Consider the following 8668-nt stretch of genomic DNA (forward strand, 5'->3'; position numbering starts at 1 on the left):
CATCTCTAAAGCTATCAGGCTACGCGTCCTCACCAACCCAAAGCAAATTCCCTGCTCAAACACCGAACTTGCAAGCACAGCAAATTAACATTTGCAATCTTATTTTATTACTCAAACTCGTGAACACGTCGTCCGTGACTTTTCACAGCGAGCAACATTATTTGCTGAGCGACTGTGTGCTTACCTTATGAAGACTAGAAGAATAAAATTAGAAAATAAACCCACTGTATGGCATTTCTTACAGTGTGAAATTGTGTTTCCAGATCCCAGTCTCACATTATTGCAAAATTAAAACTAGTTGGCACTTGACTATGTGAACTCATTGTTTGAATTCTGAAGCGTAAACCTATCAATATGGGGCGCAATATGCTTCTGTGTGATAATGCGTCCTTTGCCAGGTTTATCAGACGCTTGCCATGCTAATTTCACTGCCATACTTGGGCACAGCTGGCCACCAACAGCCCTACTCATGTGTATGAGTGAGTCATTTCATTTTGTACGATTCTGAAGTCAACAGAATTGTAAAGGTGGCCCTTGCATGGAGTCAGAACTGTTTTCTCATATCAATGTGTTTTCTTTTTTTGGGGACATTTTTGCCTCACTACTTATTCACAACAGTGTTTGCAAGAATAATTTACATTTGCATGTGCAATCAAGCGTCATTGTGATCGAAATGTACAATTCATATGTACTACCACGGGATATATTTTTGAATGTGCGCACTAGTTAAACCCTACACCAATGATCATCATTTCAGTGAAATGTAGTGCACATTTTTACATGCTTTTTTGGACTATAAGTGGGGGAAAATGTGTTACTGCAGATTTTGGGGGGAACTGACTCAACAACGTGACAATGTCTCACTCTGATTGTCAAGCTGAGTCAAATGTAACAGCTTTAAAATGTTCTGGAAAATGTGCACGCGTCCATCAAGAAGTAGAATAGATACATGTAGGACATACTGTTAAGTGCAGGTCGCATGTACAGAGCCTGAAGGAAAGGATCAGAGGGCACTGGTGAACAGGGAGGGATCCACCTGCTCTGCGCTGTGAATCCCTGAGGCAGTACCCAGAGGATTCTCAAGGGGCTGCCTACCCCCTTCAACCTGTTGTATCAGGTGTGGCCCCAATATCCCTCTACACAAAACCAGGAACACTGGGTGAATATTGAACAAACCAGCGGCTCAGGCTTAGAGAGTTGTAGCAGAAATACAGAGCCGACAACACAAGTGAGCCAGTCCTAAATTTGCTCACGTGGGATAAGAATCTCACACTAGGATTACTGGTTCATGTGTGCACTGGGAAGCCTGAGAGCAGGGCATGCACCGAGAAATTACGGTGTACCGAAATAGAAGGTGATAGAGGTGCAGGGCCATGCAGGCACTATGACAGGCCTGCCTGATGTTAAGATGGTGGCTGCACTATCTTATCCTTCAGCCTAGAGCTCCAGAGCAAGTCAGTTAGTTAGAAAGCAGGGGTAAGCGGAAACACTTGAAGGGAATGGGAAAGGAGGTCAAACACCATGGTGAAGAGTCAGGACACCGTGACACAGGTAAATTAGAGATACTGCACAATATCAGAGAACAACACAACCAATCCAATGAGTTATTAGGCCAATTTACAAAGGTTGCAGAGTATAATAATAGGCAGGATGCCAGAGAGTGGGAAGTTGGGTCTGTGGTCCAGTGAGGGGGAGCTCCAAGATGAAGAGCAGATGTGGAAGCAAGTAGGCAGAGCTTACTGGGTGCTATGGAGTACCTGGAGGAACCAGGCACTGTAGGGAACATGTTGTAGCCAGCCTCCTGGGGCTTTAGCCCAAATCATGGCAATGCCAAAGACCATTAAGAATTAGGACATTCCCATTTTCCGGTAGTGGCTGTAGCCCAGGAACTGTCAAAACCCTGTGATTTCCAGGATAATAGGCAGTATTGATAAGCTTCTGAGGGTAATCAGGTAGATCCTGGCAAGTGCACGAGAAACAGAGGCAGAGGGAATAATCAATGTTTGCATGTAGGAGGCACATGTGTGTATTTCAATATTTTTGTGCACAGTTCAGGCTTGAATATGTTTCATAAACATGGTGCATCCCAGTCTCCCCTCGGCTGTATCTAATTAATGTGCCCTATGTCTGGAAAGCTGCATGTGACCTTTTCAAACAAAAATAATTGGAAGTTGATAAATGCTTCAGAATGGAGCACCGTTGAACAGCAGTTCGATTTCAAACCTCCTATTAAGAAGCACGCGCTGCCGGTGATCTTCTCTGGTGTTACCAGGTCCCCACTACTGGACTAACGGTACAGTTATAGGTAGATGGGAGATCCTGCTGAGGGTTGCCACCCTCAATGTGAAGTGGCACTCCCTGAGCTGAAGGGAGCGTCAAACAAGTCACTGATGCTGTCCATGTCCCTTCATTCTCAGAACAGTGCTTCCTGAGCCAACAGGAACACGGCTACCTTTCACCGCCATGAGCACACTCGCTTTGCTGGCCCTGCCAATCTGATGCTGCGTCTCCCTCACTCCACTGCTCCAGACTTCATCCAAAACACTTTGCATATGTGGGGTGGTATTCTGCCACATGCTGGTCCAACATCTCTTCTAGCTGCCTTCCACAGCTCTCATTCCTGCCAATCCCCCACATCCAATCAGAGGTTAGCACTTCCCATTTTTCCTCTCAGCACCTAATTCTGTCTCCACAGGTTAAAGATATACTTATATGTATATAATTAGATTTTAATGCAGCCACTTAGATATGGTTAGTTATATATACTCTATAGAGATAGTTAGGTCAGGTAGAGTTTAAAAAGGTCCACTGCACAGATTTGTTTTATGTTTTATCTGTAAGGACTACATTGCATATGCGTTGTGTTTTTCCCTTTTGTTACAAAAAATCACAAAACATATCTTGTGTACTAAGAAATGCTCTGCCATATCCATTTGGGGCAAATATATATATATATATATATAAAAATAATATAGAACCAGTACACCAGAATTAAAGCAGTCAGTGGGCCTCATTCCGAGTTGGGCGGTAAGGGTTTACGGGCACCAGTAAGGATGCTGGTGCCGGTAAACCCTTACCGCCCTATTCCGAGGTCCCTTAGCAGGTCCCAGCCAGCAGGAAACGCTGGCCTTTTGAGGGACCCATTAAGGGACCCTGGAGCTAATAACAGGCCCGCAATTTGCAGGTCCGTTATTAGCGCCTTCCCCATTCCCATTGAGCCCTATGGGGGCTCAAATGGGAATTGGGAATGGTTTACTGAATGGGGATTTGCCGGGTCCGCATAGGTCGGAATGTCCCGGTAAGTCCCCATTCAGTGAGACCGGACCTGGACCCGGGTTTGGGGGCAGCCATGGCGCTAATAGCGCCATGGCTGCCTCCAAACTCGTAATGACCCACAGTGTTTTATTTGTAGTTTATTACTGTGTTTACTTGTTCTACATTTAGGGGAACTGGGACACTTTTTGTACATTTACCATGCAATTATCCTGCTTTCCTGTGCCTACCATCCATCCTTCCGAGTCACTGAAGAAAATACTCATTCCTTCTTGGCCACACACCCTGGACAGTCCTTGCAAATCAGGAACAGCAGTATCAAAGGTTACAGGTCAGAAGTGGGACATATGTGACATGGGTATATAAGAAACACTAACGTTCTGTATTTCCTTGCCTTGTCTTCCTATTACTGTCTCTAGTTCATCTTGTAGAGAATCATCACCCCACTACATTTCTGCAAAAACTGCTGACATCGCCTAGCTTCTTTACGCCTAAATACCCAACTATTTGCTTAACTGGTTTTACCCTTCACCACCTCCCCCCACACCTGCCTGCCACTTTAACTTACATCTTGGGGGTTGTGCAGTCTTTAGCCAGTGTATGTTTCTGTTTTTTAATCTGCAAGTTCGATTGAGTAATTCAGGTTAGAGGGTAAGAATTGATTTGCATATAGATAGCTATTCATTGTTGTTTTTGTTGATGATTAACTACTGAACGACAATATAATGTCCTTAAACTAAACTGAGAACAGAAAGTGTTTCAATAGTGGAAGAGTGAAACATTGCCCCAGAGAGAGTACCACACACTGTGACCATTTATAGGGCCTTTCTATACATTGTATCTTGAGACGAATCTGTCACTGACAAGGAGACAAAAGAACAATGTGTTTCAATAGTAACATGGTTACATCCAAATGGATAAGGCCAAGAAATATGGACTATGACTACCAGTAAAAGAACTGTGCAGGTGACAGAACCTTTATTTTGGATGTCCATAGATAAATGAACAGTTCCAAGATTTCATCATGGTGCCATGTTCCTGGCTGTCAAGCACAGAGAAAAATGCACGTGTAAATTATAAAATAACATTTTTCACATTTTTAAACAATTATGTCTTGCAATGTATTTAATTGAACTAAAATGATGTAAAGTTTAAATGAAGAAAATAAAACCCCATTCTGAGGTGCATTGAATTCCATAACAATGTAATGTGTTCGTTTGAAAATGGTGCATGCCTGTATCTATAAACTGGATTCAGCTTGGAGCAGTAATCCCCCACCCCAGGAATATGTCATACGACCTCAGATCACGAGACGGGTGCTTCTCTACAGTGCGATTCAACCATTTATTCTGGTACAAACTAGGTTTCCGAGCCCTGGACATGTGGCACTGTTTATCCTAAGAGAAAACATTCTTGGAGCTTCCCTATAGCTGCATAATGGATAATAGCTTATTCATGATATGCCAGAAGTGATATCTGGTGCCTGAAATCAGCATTTATTTAACATACACTTCTTGGCACACTGAAGACAATGCTCCATTTGTAGAATGTTAACACAAAAATGTAATAGATTGAAATCTATACATTCGTATTGAAAGATCCTATGGACCTAAAACAAATGTGCATTGTGTAGCATTATGGATATTATAAAAAAAGATGAAAAATGTATATCTCCAAAAATATAAATCTCACAGAGCCATTTTACATCTCGAATTGTCCATTCTGACGCACAAATGAAAATGGTCTTCATTGCATTAAATTCGGGCATTTGCACCGACAGTTTTATTACAAAAATGAAATACCCCTCAATAAGATTAGGAGTGAGTTTCCCCCTCCGCAAGAGACTAGGGTGGATAGCCCCACCTTGCCAGTCACATGACAACAAGTGAAATCACCACTGCTTAGTGCCAATATTAGGGGAGGGCTTTGGATTATAACAAACTTTTCAGACAGATAGACTCACAATATCATCATTATTCAGCATATTGCTAAAAGGAGATGGTTGTCTAGGGAAGAACAGACATCAAATGGCATGCTTCTTTTCCACAGAGTATGCAGAGAAGATCCCAATTTGAAAGGAGTTGAGCAGACCATACTGGGAACGTATGCAGCATCTTAACAGATCTTGTAAACTGAGATAATCCAAACTGAGAGGGTCCAACCTGTTTTCCAAAAATAAGATGCCCCATTTAAACCGACTAGTCTACGGTAACTTCCAGAGAATAAAGGTGGCCTCGGAAAAACAAGGGGAACAGGGACAGTGTAAGATAAAATGGCAGTGTTCTCTGTTTGAAGCTGAATGCAAGTGAGATTTCCTTTCCATAACGTCCAATGGATTTTTGTATTGAGAAGTACAGTCTAAAACTAACAGCATTTTGCAAAACTTAAAAACAATTTCTTTCTGCAGAATTGTACCAGATTCAAACATAACATCCTTGCCCTACTGGCATAGCTATGAATGCAGGCCAGGGTGCGGTCGTGGAGCTCCATCCCCTGACATACCATTGTTTAACATTTATTGCCAATCATAGACTTGGGGCCTCATCACAAGTTGGGTGGTAGCACTTAAATGTGGCAGTAACAGGGTTACTGCTTCATTTAATGCTCTGCCCAATTTCAAGCCTGGCGTTGTGAAAACAGAATCAAAATATCGAGGCTGAGTACCCCAAAAGGAAATACACCGAACATGGGTTACAAAGGAACATACAAAGTACTTTATTTTATACTGAATCCAGTTACAAAAACAGAGCAAAATCAGATAGCTATCGGCCCTCAGTACAACACAACAAACTCCAGCGTGGTTCAGTGTGTTCAGTGAGAGACATTTTACATTAGAATGCATTCGCTTTTTATACACTTGGTGGGCACGACGTCCAGCCCCACTTCGGGTTAATATTCCATTTAATACATCACCGATATAGGGTTCGTGCCAAGTCTCAAACAACCGTATATAACTGGTTTGCCTTTAATACATGTATCAACAAGCTGTCACGATCTTGGCCTTGCGCGGAGGTAGCACGTACACCTACCTCCCCGTTGGGTCTTGGGGCCTGGGAGTGTTTACAACACAGGCTTCCGCGACCCTCCGGGGAAAGAGGGTTAGGGTCCGCTGGTTGGTTAGGTTGGGGTGGTTAGGAAAACCGGGTAACAAGGTAGGGAAAGGGAAGAGGAGGGATAAGGGAAAGCTGAATGGTTCGATGTGTCCCCCCTCCGGGGGTTCTGCTTAAGCAATTAACACTGCACACACTAAGAAACACGCTATCTAGCAGTTTGCATATTACCCACTGATCTGCAGAACATATGATCACCACACATAGGAATCACAATGCCATAAGGTAACAAGGGATAGCACTTAGCTTCGGGTGTCAGCAGGAGACTCGGGGTTAATTCACCAGTGTTCTTTCTTGCTGAGCGAACAACGAAACTCCGCTACAAGAACCAAAAAACAGGAGTGAGCACACATACGCTTACAATATGGAGCACTCTTGACATGACGTACCGCTGGAACCCGGCATATACGTTAGCCACTTTACAGGTAGACAAATACAAATAACTCGTGTCTAGTAAATGTTAGCCACAGTTAGATCAAACACGAATGACTAGTGTCTGAGCTCCGGCTCGCAATGCAGCGAATGAACAGTGCCGGTGCTCCGTTAGTGAATTAGCTGTGCCGGAGTTCCGGCCGTAAAGGCTACAAGGGTTAAAGTCGGGAAACCCGGCTCCGCGCTTCGCTACTTGGCGTGGAGCTGTGCGGCTTCAAATATCACAATGCCGCTGGACTCCGAAACGCCACTGGCTACATAGCGTAATGCACACGGAACGAGTGTTAGGAATTAAATGCACTTATCTGTAGGACTCAGCGGGGCCTGCAGAGTTCGCAGGCGGGGTGTGGCCCCGCTGATAGCTGCCTGCAGGAGCCCGCTGGAAACACGTCTTGCCTCTTCAGATCCCGTAGCGCAAGCAGCGCTCCACGTGTTTCGGGCGCGCATGCGCGTTTGCACTGGGCGGGGTCCAGAAGCCTTCCAGTGTCTCTCCTGTACGCGAGGCTGCTGGGAAATGTAGTCCGGTGCCTCTTTTCCTTGTTTTGGAAGGGCTAGGGGGCTGGTTTGTCCACGCCTAGCCCCTTGCCTGCAAAGGACACAAAGCAAGGTCCTAAAATAAAGGGGTTTTGACCTCTTGCCACCACTTACAGTACTTTGGTGCTGCATGCTCCCTCCAACCACCTGGGGTATCCTGACAGTACTCCCCCTCCCAACAGGTCCTGGTTTAGAGGGATTGTTCAGGTGAAAGGTTCGAATCAAACGAGAAGCATGGACATTAGTAGCGGGCTCCCATGAGCGCTCCTCGGGACCATAGCCTAACCAATCTATCAGGTAATGTAAAACACCTTGCACAACACGAGAATCTAGTATGCATTTCACTTCGAACTCTGGTACACTATTTACCATGATAGGTGGGGGCTTATTAAGGCGTGTTAAAGGTGAGGCTGGCTTTAACAGGGATACATGAAAAACCGGATGTACATGCATTCTGGGTGGTAAGGTCAGGCGAACCGCCACTGGATTTATGATCTTTTCGATGGGAAAAGGGCCCACAAATCGGGGTTGAAACTTCCTAGGGCCTTGCAAGTGTAAGTTTCGTGTGGCCAACCAGACTCTATCCCCAACTTTATATGGTGGACTAATTCGTCTTTTCCGGTCTGCATAAGTCTTATATGCTTGTTTAGCTTTTTCTAGGTTTGTTTTGATAACATGCCATACTTCTGTTAAATGTTGCCTATGGTTCTTGACTGCTGGTACTGAGTCTGTAACCTGGGGCACAGGCTGGAACCGCGGATGATACCCGTAGGTGCCATAAAACGGTGTCACTTTAGTGGAGGAATGCATGGCATTATTATATGCCAACTCAGCTAACCAAAGGGTTTCTACCCAGGAAGAATCATCGTCGTAGGTCATACATCGTAGGTATTGTTCTAATGTCTGGTTTACTCGCTCGGTCTGCCCATCGGTTTCGGGGTGGTAACTGGTGGACAATCGCAAGGTAATTCCTAATGATTCGCAGAATGCTCTCCAGAAGCGAGAGGTGAACTGTGTACCCCGATCGGAGATGATGTGCTGAGGAATGCCATGTAGGCGTACAATATTCTGGAGAAAAAGGTCTGCAAGCTCTTTTGCCGTGGGAACCCCCTTGCATGGTATGAAGTGTGCTAATTTGCTCAAAGAATCTACTACCACCACTATGGCGGTGAAATGATGACTTGCTGGTAGGTCCACGATTAGGTCCAAGGAAATAGTATGCCAGGGTACTGGAGGAGTGGGTAGGGGTTGCAACATGCCAGCCGGTTTTTGGTGGTCTGATTTGTTTCTCAAACAGCACTCGCAAGTATGCACATACT

This window comes from Ambystoma mexicanum, chromosome 2q (genome assembly GCF_040938575.1).
Source record: "Ambystoma mexicanum isolate Mex_15411 chromosome 2q, UKY_AmexF1_1, whole genome shotgun sequence".
NCBI lineage: Eukaryota > Metazoa > Chordata > Amphibia > Caudata > Ambystomatidae > Ambystoma > Ambystoma mexicanum.